Source organism: Wolffia australiana, chromosome 2 (assembly GCF_029677425.1).
Source record: "Wolffia australiana isolate 7733 chromosome 2, ASM2967742v1".
Classification (NCBI taxonomy): Eukaryota; Viridiplantae; Streptophyta; class Magnoliopsida; order Alismatales; family Araceae; genus Wolffia; species Wolffia australiana.
In genome coordinates, this window is record NC_135836.1 from 22871672 (window position 1) to 22894548 (window position 22877).

Sequence of the window (22877 nt, forward strand, 5' to 3'; positions counted from 1 at the left end):
TTAAATTCATTACAATTATCTTGTGAATTCATGCTAAGTTCATGCATATGTATTGTTTTATGAAATCACTAACCCCACTTGATTCTTTGAATCAAGTGGAATATATTTAGCATTTTATGGCTAGTGAACATTCAGAAACAGGTTAAGAAGATCAAGGAAGAGAGGAGGATCAAGAGAAGTGGGCAAAAATTCGAAGTGGCAAAAATTACGAAAATGCCCCTAGGCATGACTTAAGAGAAAACCTATAAATACTCTCTTGAGAGAGGTGTTTAGGTTGTTCAGAATTTTCTCTAAGGAAACTAGGGCTTGGAGAAGAGGATTTCTGCACCCTCCAGGAGCTGATGAGCTTTTGGAGTTGGAGAGGAAGAACAGACTGAAGATAGCTTGGATTGAAGAACCACGCCTCGCCGCAAGGACGTGACACCCGACGTGGGGAAATCTCAAGCTTCAGCCCTGTAATCCCTCTCTTCTCAGACAATTTTGGTTGGGTTGGAAGAGTCACAAGATCTTCCAATGTTTTCCAACTGCGGATTGTTTCGTTTTAGATTTGATTTCAGTTGAACTTTGTTTCTTTCTTGTTCTGATCATCCTCCCCAAACCTCCCCAAAAATCCCTTTGATATAGCAGAACATCGCACTGCAGCAGCACCGCCTTGCCACGCCGCGACGCAACAGCAGACAAGAAAACACCTTGCGTGCAGGTACCGCACGCAGGTGTTTGATCCTTCGCCCCCAAGGGCAAAGGTGCTGTCTACAGAGAACTCCTCTGTAGACAGCCTCTATTAAGTTAAATCTTTAACTTAATCAGAGCAATAGCAGTTAAATCTTTCGACTAAACTGGGAATTAAAGAGGAATTCTGTGATTTTCCTGAGGATCATTTAACAGAGTTTAATATTTATTTTAAATTGATAAGTGACATATCTATTAAATAAAGAAGGAAATTTCTGCTGTTTTCTCCTGCTCCCTGTGGATCGACCCTCACTCGCCTTACGCCGTGAGGTTTATAAATTTGTTGCATAAGCTCTGAACCTCACACGTCTGAACTGCTAAATAACCAGTAAAAAACACATAAAATCGGAGCTTATCAGTTCCCCCCCGCTTCGTCCACCCCTTCCTTCCTTCTCCATCAGCTCTTTCTTCTTCCAAGCATCTTCTTCTTCCAAGCGGCTTCTTTTTCCCAGGGTGAACCCTAGATTCCAAGGGTGAGTGCACAACTCCTTAACCCAACGAGGGGAAAATTCTTCATTCAAAAAAAACAGCGTCCCGTCATTTAGGGCAACCCACTTCCCTTATATAGGGGGAAAGGGGGTGACCTGCTTACACCAAAAGAGGAAAATAAAAGGAAAAAAAACTAAGGACACGTAAAGGGAAATTCAACAACCTAGGACCAAGGAGATAGACGACCAAGAGGAAGGGAGTGAATGAGGGAGAAGGGAGAGTGAATCCAGGCAGGATTATCCTCTCACCTAACATGCCATCGTGACGAGTATAAAACGGCGAGTGACGAAGACAGAAGCAAAACGATGAGTAAAGAAGCGACATAAAAATAGTGATATGGCGTCCGTTACCCGGAATACTTAAATCCGGGCGTGCGTACCGTCACCTTGGCTTGCTGAGTGGGCTGAACGCGGACCGCCGGCACTGTCGAGGGCGGTGGTGACGTCTCCGACGATGTATCTGGGGCTGGGGCTGGTGCTGACGGAGACGACAGCGATGACTCCGAAGGCGTGTCCGGGGTTGTCGCCGGGGCTGCGCCATCAAGTTGAGATGTAGGAGATATCGTGCCTTCTCCAGTAACCGAACAAGATCACCCATCCACAACAAAAATAGATTCAGACTGAGGAAGTGTGGCAAGATGATAGAGAATAGTGTTATCACCCGTGACATGACATGACGTGAGGCCCCAGAGTCAATAATCCAAGACCCAAAAGAAGTAGTAGAAGAAGCTATACCTTGACTAGCGAGAGAAGTGCCAAATGTAGCAATGGTAATGGCCACAAAATTGCCTGAAGAACCACCATGCGATGTGGCTGGAGGACCACATTGGAAACAAGCTAAAGAAGAAGATGGGACATGACGAGGATGTCCAGGTGGATGGCCCCACTTCTGATAGCATTTAGCAGACGAGTGCGTTAGTCGGGAGCAATGAATGCAAGGAGGGCCAGCATACTTGGTACGACAATGTTCAGAAGGGCAAGTATCCGATGGTTGAAAAGTGCCAAAACTTCTCCCAAGAGTGTCCAGAATTGCAGGAGACGACGTAAGAAATGCCGAGGAGTCAAATGATGCGATAGAGGTGGGCGAAGAAGATGTAGCGGCGGGTGATAAGCTCAACTTTGGGGTAGTTTTTACTGGTTATTTACCAGTCAAGTGTGTGAGGATTGAGCTTAAACAACAAAATTATAACCTAACAACCTTAGGGTAAGTGGGGTGTCGATCCACAGGGAGCAGGTAAGACTATATTAATTCTTTTTCAAATCAGTTTCTACTTTTTAGATCTCTGTATTCAGTTATAACAGTCAGTTAAATTCACCTTCAGTAGAACTCAGCAAAAATGATCTTCAATAAACTCAAGATGGGGAGATCTACACCAAGATTTATTGAGTTTCTTTAGAAGGAATGTGTACAACAATCTTAAGATAGGATTAATGAACTTATACTCAAGTATGGTTGCAGGCGCCCAGGTTAACGACTGTTTTTCTTTGTTTTACAGGCACTTGTACGTGTTTCAGACAAATCAGCGAATACCTGGGGTGCGGGTTATGTCTGCACGCTGCAGCGGTCGAGCACAGGTGATGCCTGCGCGCGGCGCTCGCTACGTGCATGCACTCCTGCGCACAGCGGTTGCTGCGCGCGAGGTGTTTCCTGCGCGCGGCAATAGCCGTGCGCTGGAATGCCTCCACGTGGCGGCTGCTGCGCGCGGGTAAATACCCTCGCGCAGTTGACCAGCTGTGCATTACAGCCGCTTAGCGCACGACTGGTGTGTCACACGCAGCCGAGCGGGTGTGCTTGGCATGCTGGTGTGCGTGTGCGCCCGCCTGTGGGCATGCTTCGCGCGTGGCTCGTGCTGCGCGCGGTGCGCCTGTAAGCGGGCGTGCAGTGCACACCGTTCGTGTCGAGAGAAGGGTTGCAGTGCGTGAGGGGCTTCCTCACGCAGTGCTGCTGCTATTGCAGCTCAAATCGAAAGACTAAGATGATGTTCAGTCAATTGGTGGGCAGAAGATGGTAGACGTGAGTTGGGATGAGAAAAATGAGAAAACAACACTGAGCACTATGTAAGATCCAAGAACACACAACCAGTTCAGCTGGAAAACGCTGCAAGGTATAGATCATACCTTCCAACTCAGTCTCAATGGTCTTAGAAGGGAGAGGGGAACAAGGCCTGAAACTAGGGCAATCGCACCAACCTGGTGTCAAACCCCTGCTGGCGAGGTGGTGGTCTTCTTGCTCTAGCTATGGCTCAGCTTGCTTCTCTCCCTGCTCCAATGCTCATCAGCTACTGGAGGGTCAGCAGAAATCCTTCTTCTCCAAGCTCTAGCCTCTTTGGAGAGAAATTCTGGACAACATACAATGAGCCCTTAAGAGGCTATTTATAGGTTTCTCTTAATGGAGAAATTAGGGCTTTTCTTCTTCTTGATTTTCGCCAGCTCCTCCTGAACAACTTCATTTCTCTTTGAATGCTTAATCCATATCGGAACTTATTAATCAAACACGTGAGTTCTAATCCACTTGATTCAAAGAATCAAGTGGGGTTAGTAAGTTGGAAAATAATGCATATGAACGATAACCAATATAGATTAAGTGGATGCAATTGATGCTTTTATGCTCAAGAAACTCTTAATATTTGATGACATATTGAGAGTCATCAGCGGGAGTGAGGCTGTCCACTCATTGAGCTGTATTAAAGACATCAGCTAGCGAAGGAAGACTCACACCACTCAAGACAGAGCCACGTATTTGAGTATTAATGGCAGTAGGGATGGCGTTAAGGAATGTAGAAACATGTAACTCCTCCTGATAACATCGTTGCTCCGTGAGATCCAGAGTATATGGCTGATAAACCTAAAGCTGAGAATCACATCCTTGAAGAGCAGCATACACCGTCGCAAGAGAGCCCTCTGAACCTTCAAGTTTAAACATCCTTTGAAAGATGTCAATTGTTGAGGCGATGTCACTCTTCAGGCCATACATTCTGAAGAGCTCGTTCCATGTCTTCTTCGTCCGGAAGCTAAGCTGGAGTGAGTTAGCGAGATCTGGAGATAGCATCTTCAATAACCATGTCGTGGCTGTACGATCATGTGTAATCTAGTGTGCATATTGCGGATCATCGGGTGACGGTGGATCTTCCATCAAAAGGGAATCGTGTTTGTGTATTTGTAGAAATCGACGAAAAATTGGGAACCATGTAATCTAATTGGATCCCCTTCCCGATAAGATAGAACATGGCGCCTGCAACTGTGAGTTAAACTGATTGACAGGTCTGATATTAGCCGGTGCAGACATATGATTAGATGTGGGAGAGTCCGCATAATAGTCCATCGTAGAAGAATACGACAAAAGGGAGAAGAAAAAAAAACGCCCGTGAAGATCGCGCCGGCAAGAGGGAATCCCGTCGGTGAAGCAAACATTTGTCGGCTTGAACCTTGATAGTGTCTTGAAGAGTTAACCACTAGCGTGAAGGAAAACGGCATGAAGAGAGCGCCGGCGCAAGATTTCTTGACGGGAAACGGCTTGAAGATAGCGGACGCGAGAATGTCCCTTCTATACTCTCTTCTCTATTCTCTAGTATTGAAGAGATCTCGAATAGAGAAGGTGCCTTGAAGATTTCCTGAAGACCGCAGTGAAAAAAAATGGCTTAAAGACTGCCGTAAGGGTTTCTTAAAGAAATATTGAAGAGAGAACGGATTGCCGGCGTAAGGAGCACGCAAAGGAATCAGTGCCGTGCAGGATGCACCGCTGGCTATGGGAAGAAGTTTGAAAGTGCCGGCCAGGGGAAGAAGTGTCGGCCAGAAAAAAGTTTTGATTGGAAGAACTTTCCACCGACGGTAAGAACGCTGGAACAAGGAAGAGTTCGCCGGAGATCCCGACCGGCGGAGAGGAGAGGAGAGGTAGGGATCGAGTGCCTACCGCTCTGATACCATGTAGAAACCAATAGATGGGGAAGAAGATGAAGATTCAAGAGGAGAGAAAAGGACATCATGTGACTACGTTTGTGAGAGAGAGAGAGAGAGTGAGTTACTTTTACATCGAGATATAGGAGAGAGAAAAAGAGAGAGAAAAGAAGGAAAGAGAGTAGGTGGGCCAAGTCCACCTACTTGGCACATATGCACTCCTCTTCTAACAAAAATAAAGTAGACGACATGTTATCGTGTCAAGTCAAAGGGCAGTTCTGGATCTACCGTTGATCACATGTCATGATATAGGACATGTCGTGTGTAAGTGGGGACACATCTGATCCCGCTGCGTCTGGTGCCAATATGTTAACTTGGTCGTTATCACGCTGGTTCTTCAATTGATGTTGGCGATAAGTCAGGCTGCAGGGCATCTCGGTTGACAATGGCGGTGCATCCGAAGATGACACGTTGACATTGTCGCCACGAATTCCATCGGGGTCAGAAGAACTCGATTCCGTCGAGTTGTTGGCAGGAAGCTACATAATGTTAATGAGTGTAATATCGATCAATGAAATGTATGACGTATTGAAATAACTCCATAATGAGCAATAGCCGACACGATCGTGTAATGAAACAATCTGTTGAACGCATTGGGAGGGAAGGATTAATCATGTTAGACTCTCAATGACCCTCAAGAGTACTACTATACCTAAGTCGTAAGGGGCGCTTAACGGCCCGAAATGGTTCACACTCTCAAGTCAAAGAACTAGTATTCTACCACAAATAAGTCCTATCTCGCAATGTAGGTGGCTATCCTATTCAAATCAGATTTTGAGCAAGTGGACCGAGGAAACGAAAGGGGATGACGGCACTACAACAGGTAATAATACTGAAGTAGGGAGGGTTAAGAGATGGTATCTTGTAGATTGCGATTGCATAGCCGAATGGTTCACATCAGGGATTGATGTTGACTGGAGACACGCTCAGAAGATCGCAAATGGTGTGGTGATAAGCAATAAGTGGGTGCGGGCACGCAGGCGTGTAGAGTGCGGGCGAGAGGGCACGAGGGCGTGAGGGCACGCGGGCGCGCAGGCACGTGGCCTCGCTAGTGCGGACAGGAAGATAGCAGTGGGGGGATGCATGGACGCGTCGGCACCGACAGGGGGTACCCCGGCAAGCGGGGCGTGAGTGTCAGACGGACTGGTGCACAGAGCACGGGACCCACGGGCCCAAGAGCGCAAGGGCACATGGTGCGTGGGCGCGCAGGCGCGAAGGTGCGTGGGCGCGCAGGTGCGAAGGTGCATGGGCGCACCGACGACGGTAGAGGGGTTGCAGGCAGGTGTGCGCGTGGGTGCACGGGCACCGGCGCTGGGCTCCAGCGAGGGGAGCACGGGTGAAAGTCACGGGGCGGTGGAGGAGGCCGAAGCGACTCACGGGCAGCGTCTTGACCAGAGTCCCTCAAGATGGAGGGAAGGATGATCGATTCTTGATGATTCTTGACAAGTACCAAGACGATTCAGTCTTCCTAAATCAAGATTCTTCAGAAGAAGCGTGCATTGTTGTGAAGACCGTTTGAGCTGATGCACGCTGATAACATGCAAATAGAAGCTAATAAAGAGCTAGTTTCATCATATTTTTAGGGCTTTTAATGCATAAAACGTGGAATTTTAATGCATGTTATCATCATTTTGGGCAAAAATAATAAATTGCTCCAATTTCAAGTTAAATAGTACCTTTTATCAATATTTAGGTCAATTTACACATTTAAATGATTTAAAATGATGATGAGAACAATTTAAATGATTTAATTGGCCTATTTCTATAAAGAAAAAGAAGGTAACAATTAAAGGCCTTTTCGAAAAGAATAAAATAGTTTTTTTTATGCATTTAAAAGGATTTTTACAATTTATTTTATGTGTTATTTTATTAAAAAAAGTTTTAAAAAACTTTTTTTAATTAAAACCGGCCCTTAGTGGGCCGGTTTGAGTGCTAACGGTCTCTTTTAACACCCGCAGAACGCACGCAAAGGCGTACTGCACGTAGCGGTGCATAGGCCTATTCGAAGTGGCCCTAGCGCCTTCAGTGCACGACACGCACATACATAGCGCTCTGCGTGTCGCGCACCACACGCAACCGCATGCTGACCAATTGCATGCGTCTTAGCTCGCTGCGTGCGACGCAGCGAGTTAAGCACATGCGAAGCGCTGGGCAGGTTTTCTCCTGTGCAAAGCACACGCACGAAGTGCGGTGCGCGCGCATCAAAACCCATACAAAACAGCGAATGCCGCTGCGTTGTACGCTATGCGTGCAACGCGAAGAACAGAAAGAAAATAACAGAATCGGAAGAACAAGTTTTTCCGATTCCGCGGCGATAAAAGGATGAAAATCGGAGATTAAATTTCGTTCTTGATTTTTAAAGCTCAAGGAAGGATCCCCTAGCCTCCTTGAAGTCTCAAGGATCACCCAAGAAGAGTTTGAAGCTCGATTCGTGGACGAAATTCGCAGATCCGTCGCCGCAAATTTCCGGAATTTCAAGCCAAAATTGGAGGAAAATATTCGGCGTTCGTTGCTCGAAGCTCGCCTGTATCGATTCTCTGCTCTTTCTGGTACCTCTAGGTTTATCCGTGTTTGATTTTTGCACCTTACTTCATACTTAGTTTTCTGAAATTTGCACTCAGTTTATGCTCGCCGTCGTTTTTTTATCTGTTCTGATTTTAGTCATTCAGCTCCTGAATTTTAGTTCGGTTTAAAATCATTTAGCATTAATTGCGTATAAAATTTCTGATTCGAACCCTACCTGTTGCTTGAATCGCATAAATCGTGAATTAGATTCACGATTCCGTTCTTCTTGAATAAGCAAATCGTGAATCGTATTCACGATTTGCTGTTTTAGGACATATCTACAATTTAGAATCAAATGGGATAAAATAAAAATATATAAAAATGCTCTTAATAATAGCATAAGTATTAGTTCTTTTTATTCTTTAAAAATAGTAAAGCACCTGATAAAGAAAACGAATTAAAGAAATACACTAAATTAGAGTTAAACCTATTTTAGAAATAGATCTGAAATTCATTTAAATGAACAAAAAAATTATATAACCAAAACAATCAAAGACTTTAAATCAAATAAAAAGATAAGGTTAAGTGACTTTGGAATCTCTGTTAATTAATAACAGAGAATTAACAAAATCATTTAATTTCAAAAAAGATATAATTTTAGTTCATAATTACAAGTATTTGCATTTAAATAAATAGTTAAACATCATTTCATTTAGGTGTCAAATTCTAAAACCCTAATTAGACAGAAATTTGAATATCACCACCGCCTCCCTAGGGTTCGACCCCTTACTTGCGCATTAAGGGACATATAATTTTTAGTGATTAAGTTCGGAAAACCCCTAAATAACGACATATATAAACATAATTTTCGAGCTTATCACACGCCACGGAATGATCTGGACGTGGAAGGCGATGACGAAGATGAACCCACGATATCCACGATCTAAACGCTTAATGCTACCTAACTCTATCTAAAAACAAAGAAGATTAACTTTCAACTTTCAATTGTTCAAAATCCTACCTAGTCTTGGGCATGCTATCCCCTTATATAGGGAGGATAGGTGCCAAGTGAATGACTCTAGACGAAGAAACCATTGTAAGATGAGGTCCTTTCTCTAGACAACGGTGACAACAAGAAATATTAATAACGTGGACGAGGCCCAATCCACAAATTTAGAAAGACCCGCGTATGTTTTCCTCACTACTTTGTTCTAGTTTGTAATTTTGCTGGACAATTGGATTGGGCTGTTGTACTGGGCCTCGTCCATTATTTCCTTTTCGTCAATGTAATGCGTGTAAAGAGGAGGACCTCATCTTGTGACGGTTTCCTCCTCCATGAACGACCACTTGGCACCCATCCTCCCTATATAAGGGGATGGCATGCCCAAGTGATAGACAGACTTGCTGAAATTTGAGATCTGAATGTTATTCTTTCCTTCTTTCAATGCGTTCTTGAGAGATAGTTAGATCGTCCTAGAAATCGTATCTTAGAGATCGTGTTCATAATCGTCGTTCAGATACACACAGTGAGATCACTCCGTATCACGTCTGATTGACAGTAGTTACCAAGGCTCTCGTTTCTTGGAGAATCAGTTTCAAGAATTAGCTTCTTGGCAGTTATTCGTCAAGAAAGCCAATAAAGCATGGGAGAAGTTGAATTGCTGCATCACCATTGACGGATCTTGCCGCCCGGCGTTGTTCTACAATGTCCCATGCTGCCGGCATTCCTCGATGCTGTCACTCGAAGCTCTATCTCGCCACACGCCGACCACATCCTGCCCCGGCCAGTGCATCCTCTCGGTGGTGCATTGCCCTGCCCGTGCACCGCGCTGACCGCCCCCCTTAGGCGCTGCCACGCAGCGCCTTGCCGCGCCAACGGCTGCCATACCCCGCATCTGTAGCATCCTTCTCTCAGCGAAGCATTGCCCCGCCCGTGCGCCCGCGCTGACCGGCGTCTCTCGGCGGTACCGCACACCCAAGCCCACCGTAGTCTGCACTAACCAGCCCATTGTGCACGTCATTTGTCACCAGCTAGCGCCAGTGCTCTACGGCCTATTCATCGCCCGCACGCCTCAGCGTCCATAGTGACCCCAAGTGCTGCGCCATCTTCTCGATCGCTACCCGCGCCCAGCGCCCTTGAGCCCCTTCTGATCGGACCACTTGTCATCACCACGCACGGACTGTCTTGCACACTGACGTCGTCCACACAGAGTAATTGCCATCAGGTTACGTCTCATTTCCCCTTTACTTTCTCAGTAATCTTACGTCTTAGAGTGCCGTCACCAGCTATCATTTTGATGGAGGACCATCTCGAGGATGACGCCACGATGACGAAGAACCATCTCGAGGATGACGCGACGGGAGGTCGTCAGCCACGCCGAGCAGCTCGCGCCGACGCTCGCCACCTGGGGCTTAAGTACGACGTGTAAGAACTTTTATCTTTTTACTTATGCTCATTTTCATGTGTTTGTATTTTCGGATTCGTGGACTAGGCCAATGTTGTTGGGCCCTGTCCTCGTCATTTTTACTTTTTATGTTTGTATTTTGAATTTGTAAGGAGAGGCCGAACCACGTCTTGTGATGGTTCGTCCTCTCCCACGTTCACTTGGCACCCATCCTCACTATATAAGGGGATGGCATGCCCAGGGCACACTTTGGAGTCATTGTTGAAAAGTTTATTCACAATTCGTCTCCCCCCCTATCGTAGAGAGTAGTGTAGGGGGTTTGGCTAGCCCCACCCCACGTCGAGATCACTCCGTGGGTAGAGCCCACATCTCTCCCGTCGAGATCACTCCGAGGGAGACGTGTTAAAGCTCACCATCGAGATCACTCCGGTGCGAGGAAAGAGTTTCAAGAAGCCCCCGCCATCAAGAATCGAAAGAGGCCTTCGTCGAGATTACTCCGGGGGTCTTGGGAGATTCAAGAAGCGTCGCCGACACGCCATCAACCGGGGAAATCTGCTCCGCTGAGGGAGCACACCCCAGATCCATCAAGAACTCCTCTTTCTTGGAGGGTTCTTGGTTGTTACAGTTCAAGAAAGCCATTTCTTGGTACCTTTTTCCACCCTTCCACCATTCCTGATCCATACACCCCCCTTCTCTTCGTTCTTGATCCACCCCACCACCGTTCTTGAACACCCTCCCACATTTCTTGAATTTCCCCTCTTTCCCCTCCCCCACGTTTTCTTGATTCCTTCCTCGCCTGCTTTCTTGATTCTACCACGCCCCACCCATTTTCTTGAACTTCTTGATCTGTCCCTTCACATTCTTGAACCCCATCTCGCTCTTGATCCGCCCCTCCACATTCTTGAACCCTCCCCATCTCGTTCTTGATCCTTCCCATCACGTTCTTGAACCTACCCATCTCGTTCTTGATCCGTCCCTTCACGTTCTTGAACCCCCCCCATCTCGTTCTTGATCCGCCCCTCCACATTCTTGAACACTCCCCATCTCGTTCTTGACCCTTCCCATCTCGTTCTTGATCCTTCCATCTCGTTCTTCATCCGTCCCATCTCGTTCTTGGTCCTTTCCCCATCTCGTTCTTGACCCTTCCCCATTACCATTCTTGAACCCTCAATTCTCCGACAATTCTTTCCTCTCGATTCTTGGCCCCTCGCCCTCGCCTCCCGCTCAATCACCCTTCCACCGTTCATCGCCCGGCGTCCGCGCGAGAGGGTTCCCCTCCCGCGCGCCTCTCCGCACGCCGCTGCAGGCATCCACGCGCCCTTGCCTGCGACCACTGCGCGGTGCATCTGCTCGCCGGTGCGCGCTTCGTGCTCCTCGCGCCAGCCCGTGCGCGCTCGCACCAAACACCTCTGCGCATGCCCGTCTGTTGCCATTTCCTTTGTCGTGGTCCCAAGGTCGGTTGACTTGATCACCTCCTGCGCTCATCGGTCCGACGTCCGAGCGATCTCGCCAGAGTCGTCGACCGACGTGTTACCATCTACACCACATCACCTGCCAGAACGAGATTTGACGTCGTGGATTAGCGGGACTTAAGGTAAGTCTCGTCTCCCCTCCGTTTACCAGCATTATTATCTTTTCCAGTCTCGTCTTCCGCTATCGCATCCTCTGCCATTATTTTCATTACAATTCACAGAAAGGATAGCCACCGTCGTCGAGTGTAGGAATTCTTGAGGTTGACGGATATTCTTTGGCCTAGACGCCGAACACTCCAGGGCCGTCATACGCCCCTCATTGTCTAGACGTCTAGTTGATTTCGCGGGTCATTGGGAGTTTGATCTAGGGATCATTCTTCTCTCATTGACCGGGACGGTCAACACCATTATCCGCCGATTCCCTCTACTGCTCATCCGCTATTTTCGCGTGCATTGAATTACATCTCACGTCCTCGCATCATAATTCCTGTGACGTAATACGAGCCGATCGATCCCGGCCGACGTCGTATTACATCACATTTCCTCTACTGCCTCTATTAAATTGCTGGATAGGCTAGCCACCATCTCTTGAGAGATAGGACATTCTTACGATAGACGATTATATTTCTGATAGTAAAGGTGCAACTCCAACGGGCTGTAAAACGCCTCTCTCGACGTCATCATTCCAATTGACTCCGCGGGTCATCTAGAAACTATCCTGACTTGTTCTCTTCCTTGAGGATTTATTGTGTCTTTCTTCTTCAGTTGACCCCCCCATTATTGCTGAAATAGAGTTTTTTCTAAATTTTGCATATTTCATCTCAAACATTACCCATCAACTCGCATTGTTGTGACGTAATATCTGCCGTCGATCTTGGCTGCCAACGTATTACATCATATTGGTATCAGAGCCGGTCATGTTAACATTGGCTTAACACGGTCGGTAGCATATCATTTGAAATTTAATTTCAATTACGCACGTCATATTTTGAGATTCATTTGCATCTATAACAAGTCATTTCACTCCATATCATCATATAGTTAGATACCCGTAGCTGATTCTAAGTAAAGTTGACCATAGGATGGTTCGTATGCGAGCTAAAATGCAGAACACCGGGGTGGTAGAACATGATGAGGATCGTGAATTTGATCCCACCATAGGAGATCTTCCTTCCGAAGATCCATTAGATATGCAAGACCGTGAGGAATTATTAGAGACTCAGGAGGTAACTCTACCTCCTCCTCCTCTGGTTAGAGAACCCGTTACTTGGGTCCGCATTCCAAACAGTGGGACAATGATTCCTGCCCTACGTGCTAGATCCGACAATCGGATTTCTGTCACCACGTCGCCTACCCCTAGAGCCCCGTCAAATGGGCACATGACTACCAGTTCGGTGAACGACGTCCCTCAGCGCCCTGGCAAGGCTCCTATGCCAAGTAGTCCTGCTCCGGCTCCATCACAAGTTGCTCCAAGACCCGCGGGGCTGCGTCCTTATGGCCAGCATACCTCTAATTGGCAAGGAGAAACCAACGGAGCTGGGAGAACCAATGAAGATCGCCACCATCCGAATGGTATCGCAACCAGCGATACCATGAAGACCGCTCCTATCCACGCGATAGGAATTATAATCCCGTGGATGCAAGGATGCCTCCTCAGTATTAACGACTAAGCCAGCATTGTGGAGTAACCACTATGCCGACACACCCCACTACGCCGTATGCACAGAATTACCCCGTAGCAACGAATTGAGTAGGTTACAACAATGGACCTTGACCCAAATCGGTCCATTATGGACTTAACCAGGGCCCTCCTCCCTATTATAGTTCAGCACCCGCACCTGTACCAGCCCACTATGGAGCACCACCTCCACCACCGGTAGTACCACAATAGTATCCTGTAAAGTATCCTCCGGCACCTCACCCATGTACCACTTAGGCGCCCAAAATGAACCCAACCAACCTACCACGTATATGCCTCCACCTTCTCAGGGACATGTCAACCAAACCGTACCCCAAGCACCGAGAGCACCATATCCACCTAACGGGTACGCTGAAGACGGAGCTTACTGTCCCCAACCGGTTCCTCCGGTTGCTCCTATCCCTGATCAGTTAGGCCACGTAGGCCCACGGGAAGTTCCTCGACCACCACCTGCTCGTCACAATGATGATGAAGGAGAAAGACGATGAGAGGCACATTGCGCCATGATTCAGAAAAGCGTACACATAGAGCGGCGACAGTGGTGGTGGCCAGAGGTGGCGGTGCCAGCGACAGTGATGGCGACGCTGAGTAGCGGCGGTGGCGGTGGTGAGCGGTGGCGTTGGCAGCGGTGAGCGATGGCGGTGAGCGACGAGCGACAGTGGCGAGCGGCAAGCGACGGTGGCAAGCAACGGTGGCAAGCAGCGGCGACAGTGGCGGCCGGCAACGGCGGCGAGCGGCGAGCGATGGCGGCAATGGCGGCCAAAGGTGGCAGCAGCGCCGAGCGACGGGGGCAGTTGTGGGCGGCGGTGGCGGCGGCGGCAGCGGCGAGCGGCGAGCAATGGCTGTAGTGACGGCCAGAGATGGTGGCAGCAGTGGTGAGCGGTGGCGGCGGCGGCGGCCACGGCGAGCGGCGGTGGCGGCTTGCTTGAGCCACGGGCTGGATCGTGGCTAGGCTGCGGTCTGGGCTGCAGGCAAACGTGGTATTGGGCCGCGGCATTGGGCCGCAGTTAGCATGACGAGCCTGGGATTTGGGTCGTATTGGGCCAACGGGATCGGCCGCGGCCCAACAAATTAGACCCACTAATGGGCTTAGGGGTGACGGGCATCATCTCGGGATGCGTGCCTCCGTCGGCTAGGGCTGACGTGGCATCGCGGGGCGCGTGCAGGCGGCTTGACTTCACGACGCTATAGGAGGCGATAATGGTGCATCGGGGCGCGTGATGAGGTGCCTTGGGTTGCGGAAGCCGGGCCGTCCGTTTGGGCCTCATGCGCCTGGATAGTGGCACCGGCCCAATGGGCTCTGGCCCATTGGACTGGACGTCCACAGCGCGGCTTGGGCGCGGCGCGGATGAGGCATTGTGCGGCTGGGGCACAACGCCGCGCTGGGTGCAACATGGCTTGGCGCGGCGAAGCGCTGGGCGCGACGCGGCTGGGCGCGTTGCTGCGCTGGGCGCGACACGGCTGATTGGTCCGAACTAAGGGGTAAAATTTGATCTTAAGTCGTTTGTAAGGATAGTTAAGTACCAATCAACAATTTTATTTCCTTACTAGTAGTATTTTAGTAAGGGTCGATCCCTCAGGGAGCTTGGTAGCTAGTTAGGATGAATTTCAATTAGTAGTGCAAGTTCAAGATTCATATAAACCTTTTTTGTAATGTTTTTAGTGATTAGGAAGGTTAGTGTTCAATTAAGCAGGATGATATGAATTTTACCAAGTCTGAAACAATTTCCGTACAAAGTTTAGATTGAGAATAATTTTTGAGAATTTTTTCAGAATTTTTTATCGTCTCTAGAGAGAGATAAAAAATTCTGAATTTAATTGAGTGAGAAAATAAGAGGAAGAGAGAGATAGCGCACAAGCTTGGGCGCTTCCGCCGCTGTTTGTGCGCTGGGCTTCGCCGCTCCGCCGCTGGTCGCGCGCGCGGAGGTCCTCTCAAGTGCGGTGGACCAAAAAAACACTATCTGGAGCTCTAGATATCGGTTTGACACGTGTGAGTAGGCGTTGGAAAGCTTGAGACGTTGGCTATCTGCCTAAGGATAGCCAAGAAGCTTAAGGGATTTCTAAAAGGAGATAGGGTGAGAAGAATAACGTAACCTTTTTGTCACACCCCAAAGGGCCCAAGGTTGTTGCTCCAGCTCCCTACCAAGTGCCTTCAAGATCCAGGACGCTTCTAGAAGACTCCTTGCACCTTCTGAATGAAGGTGGACCCAGGAACAAGCTCAAGAAAGAAAGAAAGTGAAGAAGACAATACTCAATTCTTGGATGCCCTCAAGGAAGGTGAGGGGGGCCCTTTTATAGGGGTACATGTGTTTGTTCCAGCCATTCTTGGTTGTTGGATCATGGATGAATGTCCAGGATTGAGTTCTTGAGTCCTCAATCCAGGTGATCAGACCCCAACCAACTAGATTCTAACCAATGGGAAGGGAAAAGAAAGAGTTTGTTAGAGTTAGTTACAACTCATCCCTAGCCCTTGGATTTGAGCTTGAATGGATGGATGGATGGGTTCCACCTCATGAATCCTGGGCTGAATCTCAACCCTGGGCTCTCCTCCAACCAGGATCTGCCAGCTGGAGTCACCCTCATGTGCCTTGATCAACCTGGAAGCCTCCAAGGATGTTCTAGAAGGTCTCCTTCAAGCTCCTTTATACCAAGCCTATTGATTGAGTCAACTCCACTAGTTAGCATGCATCTTTTTCTTCATTGCTCCTTTTGACTTGAAATTTTGTCCCAAGCCTCAAGACTCTTGTCTTGACTTCCCCATAAAATTTTGTAATCTTATGACCATCAAAAGTCAACCTTGACCTGAAGAGCCAACACACTAGGGAAATCGTTAGATTCATATCCCACTTGACTACACGAGTCAAGTGGGGGTTAGAAATATCCCTCGAATCCTCTTAAAGGTAAATCCCAAAATGTGTAACTTGTGAAATGCATGTCAAAGCGTTGATGGAATCATTCGTTAAGTAGAAAATGTAAGCTTTTTAATCATTGGGAAAGTGAAAAGGCATGATCTCATTACTATGCAAAATAAGCATTTTTGGCAATGTTGTACTTACTTTTAGGATATTTAATATGAATAATGCATGGAAATGACTACCCTTATTTGAGTTTATCAGCGGCTTGGCGCGGCGCGATGCGGCTTGGGGCGGCGCGGCGTTGGGCGCGACGCGGCTGGGCATGATGCGCCGCGGCTATGCGCGGCGCAGCGCCGTGACGCTTGGGCTACCGCAATTCGGAGACGCGGGCGGTGCGGCTCAGGGCACAGGGTTGGCACCTGTCTAGGAGCGCGGCGGCGCAGGACGGGGGCACGTGGCGGCATAGTTCATGGCATGTGGCAGCGGGCTTCAGGGCGCTCACGGTGGCATGTTTCTTGGTGCACGGCGGTGCAGGATCGGAGGTGCGACGGTGCGACTTCAGGGCGCGAAGGCGGCGCGACTGATGGCGCATGGCGGCACAGCTTCAGGGCGCGTGGTGGCATGTTTCATGGCGAGCGGGCGACATCGACGCGGAGTGCGCGTGGGCGTGGATTGGGCGTGCGAGAGTGTGGCTCGGGCATGCGGCGGCACCGAGTGGGAGCGTGTGGTGCGGGACGGGCGCGCGGGATGCGCGACTTGTGGCGCGTGTGTGGCATGGGGCTCGGGGGCTTCGAGGAGCGCGCGCCAGAGGGGTCGGAGGGAACTAGCGGCGACAGCGCCGCCTTCTTCAACTCTCTTTCCCAAAACCTCTCTTTCCAAAAAATTTTTTATCACAAAGATAGACTTGTCTCTTCTTTAACATAAGGGTCCTATATGTAGGCCCATGAAGTACAAGGAAACCCTAATAAAAAAATGAAACTTTAGCTTAATCTAGGAAAAAAAAACTTGGATAGTTGAGGGCTTCGCCATCACGTTGGAGTGGTGACCGGAGTTGGAGTTGGAGTAGCTAGACACGATGTTGCGTTAACTCCTCGGTTTGATCCGGATGTAGTTTGAGAAGTCGTACTCGTGGATGAGTTGGTAGCACTCATTCGGGGTGCAACTAGGGTCGACGTAACTACATCTTGAGGAGAGCATTTGTTACTCTCAACTAGACTATAAGCTAAGTCCACAGTACTAGGGATTTTGGGACATCTCGTCCCATGTAATGGGCGGATCTCCGCGACGTCGGGCAGCTTCCTTTTCATTCTTCCAGTAAATTTTAGCTTGCCCTCCTAGATGAGCTTCAGCGTAGGATACACATAGACATCATCCATCTCGTACCATTGGAAATAAATTTCCAGATCTGATTCTCAATCCGAATAGTCCTTCAGATTCCGTGATCCTTAAAAAATTGGTACTTCTATGCGTACGCTTTTCTGAATCATGGCGAGATGCGCCTCTCTTCGTCTTTCTCTTTCGTCCTCATTGTGACGGGCAGGTGGTGGTCGGGGAACTTCACGCGGGCCTACATGGCCTAACTGGTGCAGGACAGGAGCAACCGGAGGGGCCGATTGAGGATAAGAGACTTCGTCGTTGGCGTACTCGTAGGGTTGGTATGGTGCTCTTGGTGCTTGGGGTACTGTTTGGTTGACGTGTCCCTGATAAGGCAGATGCACATAAGTGGTAGGTTGGATAGATTGGTTTGGGGTGTCTAAGTGGTACGTGGGCTGAGGGGCTTGAGCATACTTTGCAGGATACTGTTGTGGTACTACGGGAGGTGGAGGTGGTGCTCCATAATTGGCCTGTGCGGGTATAGGTTCTGAGCTATAATATGGAGGAGGGCCCTGGTTGAGTCCATAATGGACTGCAGGGTTAGGTCGAGATCAGTTACTATAAGCTATTCCATTCGGTGCTACGGGATAACTCTGCGCATATGGCGCAGTGGGTTGTGTTGGCATAGCGGTTACCCGGTAATGCTGTCCCAGTCGATCATACTAAGGAGGTGCTCTAGCCTCCATGGGGTAATAATTTCTATCACAAGGATAGGAACGGTCTTCATGGTATCGTTGGTTGCGATACCCCTGGGGTGGTGGCGATCTCCTTCGTTGATTCTCCCAGCTTCGTTGCTTTTAGTGACGCGGTTGGTAGGTCTGCTCACCCTATGGACGCGATGCTGGAGGTCTTGGAATGACCTTGGGTGGAGCCAGAATGGGAGTGCTTGGCATAGGAGCTTTGCCAGGGCACTGAGGGACGTTGCTCGTCAAGCTGGTAGTCATGTGCCCATTTGACGGGGCTCTAGGGATAGGAAGTGCAGTGAGGGACATCCGACCTTCAGATCTAGCACCTTGGGCGGGATTTGTTGTCCCACTGTTTGGAGTGGGAACCTGAGTAACAACTTCTCTAACCAGAGGAGGAGGTAAAGTTACGTTCTCATTCTCTAATACTTCCTCATGATACTCTGTATCCAAGGGATCTTCAAGAAGAAGATCTCCTACAGTGGGATCATATTCATGATCCTCTTCATGCTCTACCACGTCGACGTTCAGCGACTGGGCTCGCGTATGAACCATCCTATGGTCAACGTCGCTTAGAATTTGACTACAGGTGTATATCTATATGATGTTATGAAATGCGATGACGTACTAAGACGTGCAAATGAATTTCAAAATATGACGTGCGTAGTTGAAATAAAATTTTAAATAATATGTTACTGACCGTGTTAAGCAAGTGCTAACATGGTCGGCTCTGATACCAATATGATGTAATACGTTCTCAGCCCGGATCGACGGCACGTATTACGTCACAATAAAGTGAGTTAATGGGTAATATCCGATATGACTTATGCAGATTTTAGAAAACTCTAGTTGGGCAATAATGGGATGGTCAATGATGGAGGACCATCGTCCCGATGACGACCTGATGACGACGACGACATCAGCCGAATGATCGACGACGACTCGCCAGCAGCCACGTCGGACAGCTCGTGCCGACGTCCGCAACCCGGGGTTTAAGTACTCCGGGTAGGTTCGAACAATTTATGTTTTTTCTATGTGTATTTTCTTTGCATTTCGAATTATGGATTGGGCCAGTATCGTAGGGCCCATCGTCGTCTTTATTTTCATTTTAAGATTGTATTTTGATTTTGTAAGGAGAGGTCGAACCACGTCTCATGACGGTTCAACCTCTCCCACGCCTCCTTGGCACCCTCCTCCCTATATAAGGAGGGCATGCCCAAGGGACTACTTGGAAGTTTTTGAATTGAAATTGTTTCAAGAATCTTCCCCCTATCGTAGTCGTAGCGTAGGGGGTTTGGCTAGCCCCACCTCTTCGTCGAGACCAATCCGAGGAGTAGAGCCCACGTCTTGTCCGTCGAGATCACTCCGGCGTGACGTGTTCAACCGCACTGGCCGAGATCACTCCGCACGCTGAAGATTTTCAAGAAGCTGTTGAAATCAAGAATTGAGAGAGCACCCATCGAGATCACTCTAGGCGCCCTCGAAGGTTCGCGACGACTACGGCGCGCTGCATTCGGGAAATCATCTCCAACGAGGAGCACCACCCGCGACCCACCAAGAACTCACCACGCCAGGTTCTTGGCTCTACCCATCCACCCCTTCTCCTTCATCCAGCCCATCTCGCCACATTTCCTTGGACGCCACCCTTCACCGCTTCTTGATCATCTAACCCCATTTCTTGATCTTTCCCCGATTCTTGAATGCCACCCATTCTCATTCCCATTTTCTTGAAATTCTTGATCGCCCAACCGCTTCCCCTACCCTTTCTTGATCGCTCTTTCCCCTTCCCCTGCCCTTCTTGATCGCCCAACCACCTCTTCTTGCCTTTCTTGATCGCCCTCCCCCTACCCTGCCTTTCTTGATCGCCCACCCTCCTTTCCCCTTCATTTCTTGATTCCCAACCGCCTCCTCTTGCCTCTCTTGATCGCCCACCCTCTTTTCCCCATCGCTTGATTCCCAACCGCCTCCTCTTGCCTTTCTTGATCGCCCACCCTCCTTTCCCCATCATTTTTTGAATCTTCCTCTTCACCCTCATCGTTCTTGACCATTCCCACCATCTTCCATCGTTTTGACCATAACCACCCCATTCTTGCATCACCCTTTGGCTTCCCCTTTTCTTGATTCGACCGCCACTTCTCCCATTGCCGCCCGCCCGAACCCCGATTCCCGACCACCTCGCATCATCGCCCGCGCTGGGACCCGCTTGTGCCGTGCGACCCCACGCCGCGCCAGGACCCATTCCGCGCCGCGACTCGCGCGCCACGCGCGCCGCGACTCGCGCCAGCCGTGATTCGACCGCCCGCGAGTTCGCGCCGCCGCTGGTCCGCCAATCGCCACGGTTCTGCCGCACTCGTGGCTCCATGCCGCGCCGAGGCTTCGCCCGCCATCAACCCCTGCGCCGCCGTTTCTGCCCTGTACCGCGGCTCGCGCCACCGCCACTGCCAGTTGCGACCGGTGCCGCTCGTCACTTGCGCCAAGCCACGCTGATCCTCCCGCATTCCGCCACGACAAGATGAATCCGCCCCGAACGCTATCTCGACGCCCATCTTCGATACGCTGTGGACTACATATGTTAAGGTCAGCTCGTCCCCTCTCCCTCCTTAACCAGTATTATTACCTATTCCAGTGCCGTCCTCCGCTATCGCATCCTCTGCCGCCACTCATCACTCGACGACGGATTAGGAACAAGCCACTGTTGTGGGAGCGGGACTTTCTTGAGGTAAACAGTCTGTCACTTGATTTTTAAATTCAACTTATCAGGGCCGTTAGACGCCTCTCGCCTCAGACATCTAGTGGTCTTGAGGGTCATTGGGAGTCTGACTTTCGGATCAATCTATTTGGTGATCGTCACCGTCCATCGCGTTATCTCCTTGTGTCTTAACTGCTCGATCATAAAATCTCATTGTGTTTGCATCATATCATCATTATTCCTGTGACGTGAAACGCACCGCTCGATCCCGGCCGTCGGCGTTTCGCATCAGTCAACTTAGGAAGAAAGACACAATCAACTCTCAGAAAGAAACAGATCAGGAACGACTCCAGATGACGCGTGGAGTCAATTGGAAATGACGTTGAGAGAGGCATTTTATGGCCTGTGGGAGTTGCACCTTGACTATAAGAAGTATAATCATCTATCGCAAGAATATCCTATCTCTCGACAAAGGTGGATTTCCTACTCAGCAATTTCAACAATATATCGGTAGAGGAATACGATAGGGGACGACGGCACCGCAAGAAGTAATAATAATGACAGAAATGGGGAAAGAGCAAAGGACAGAACCTGGGATGTACACCTCGTAGAGACAACTCAGGAAGAACACACCTTGATACGGCACAACAAGAAGCTTGGTGACGCGTGGATGACAGGAGATGTTGGAGATGCGCTGTATTCTAGCGGCAAGGCGGGCAGTGACAAGCCCAGGGGCGTATTTGGCAGGGAACTCGTCAGAGACAAGGGCGCTATCACACGCGGGCGATTGGACCGCGGCCACGAGCGGCGCCAAGGGGCGCAGCTGGCGGTTGCATGCTGGAAACAAAGCGCACGGGCAGAGGAGATGCGAACGCGTATGGGGCCGTGCTGATTCGAGGCGTAGTTGGTGCGTGAGCGCGGTAGGGCATCATGCAAAGGTTGGACACTCGGCTGGCGCAAGGCGCACTTGACGCTAGAATGGGCCAGGCGCGGCACAGGCAACCCCGGGAACACCATCGTGCGGATGTGGACTCGGCGGCGTGATGTACGGCGCTCGTCGTGCGGACCTTGTGGCAAGACGGCGCACGACAATCAGCAGTGGGCCACGAGGCGGCTCGACCCAGTGATGATGGTATAGCAAGTCAGGCTTCTGCAAGGTCTTTTGGCATTTCTTGATGAATAACCGCCAAGAAAGACAAGTCTTGGACTAGATCCTCCTAGGGAATGAAGGGCTAGTAGCAAATCGTCGATCGAACGCGACACAGAGATATCTCGACGTGTGTAATGGCACGACGACAATGAACACGATCTCAATGATCCTAACTCCATGTCGAACTAACCATCTATCGCAACAACGAAAGAAAGAACGAAGAAGAACATTCAGGTTTCAAGTTTCACAAGTCTGTCGTTCACTTGGGCATGCCATCCCCTTATATAGGGAGGATGGGTACCAAGTGGGCGTTCATGGAGGAGGAAACCGCCGCGAGACGAGGTCCTCCTCTTTACAAGCATTACATTGACGAAAAGGAAATAATGGATGAGGCCCAATACAACGACGCAATCCAATTGTTCATCAAAATCAAAAACTATAGTAATGAAGAAACTTACACGGGTCTTCATGCCGGAATTTTAATCTGGGGTCGCGGACGTTGGCACGAGCTGCACGATGTGGTAGAGCTCGTCTTGTGTCATTGTTGATGCGAGGGTCCCCCATCATAACGGTGATCTTATTAATGGCTCGACAATCAATACACATGCGCCAAGTATCATCCTTTTTGGGAGTCAGCAATGGAGGTATGGCGCATGTGCTAAGGCTCTGCTAAAAAAATCCCTTGTCCAAGAGCTCTTGGACTTGACGGTGAAGTTCCTTATATTGCGTGGGATCCATACGATAATGGGGAAGATTTGGCAAGGATGGTCTAGGAATGAAATCGATGGCATGCTGAATTTCACGCATAGGTGGTAGATCATTGGGTAAAGCCTCCGGGAAGACTCTCTCAAATTCAGCTGGCAATTGGGAAACC

At 49.3% G+C, this 22877-nt stretch overlaps 1 long non-coding RNA gene across 1 annotated transcript; it reads left to right on the forward strand.

Annotated features, from left to right (window-relative positions):
- The first annotated feature begins 7425 nt into the window (after nucleotides 1-7425).
- Nucleotides 7426-17050, forward strand: LOC144700137 (uncharacterized). The gene is made up of 3 exons (XR_013580673.1): nucleotides 7426-9887; nucleotides 9963-10101; nucleotides 16369-17050. It is a non-coding gene; the product is annotated as an uncharacterized LOC144700137 (long non-coding RNA).
- Nucleotides 17051-22877: the final 5827 nt, after the last annotated feature.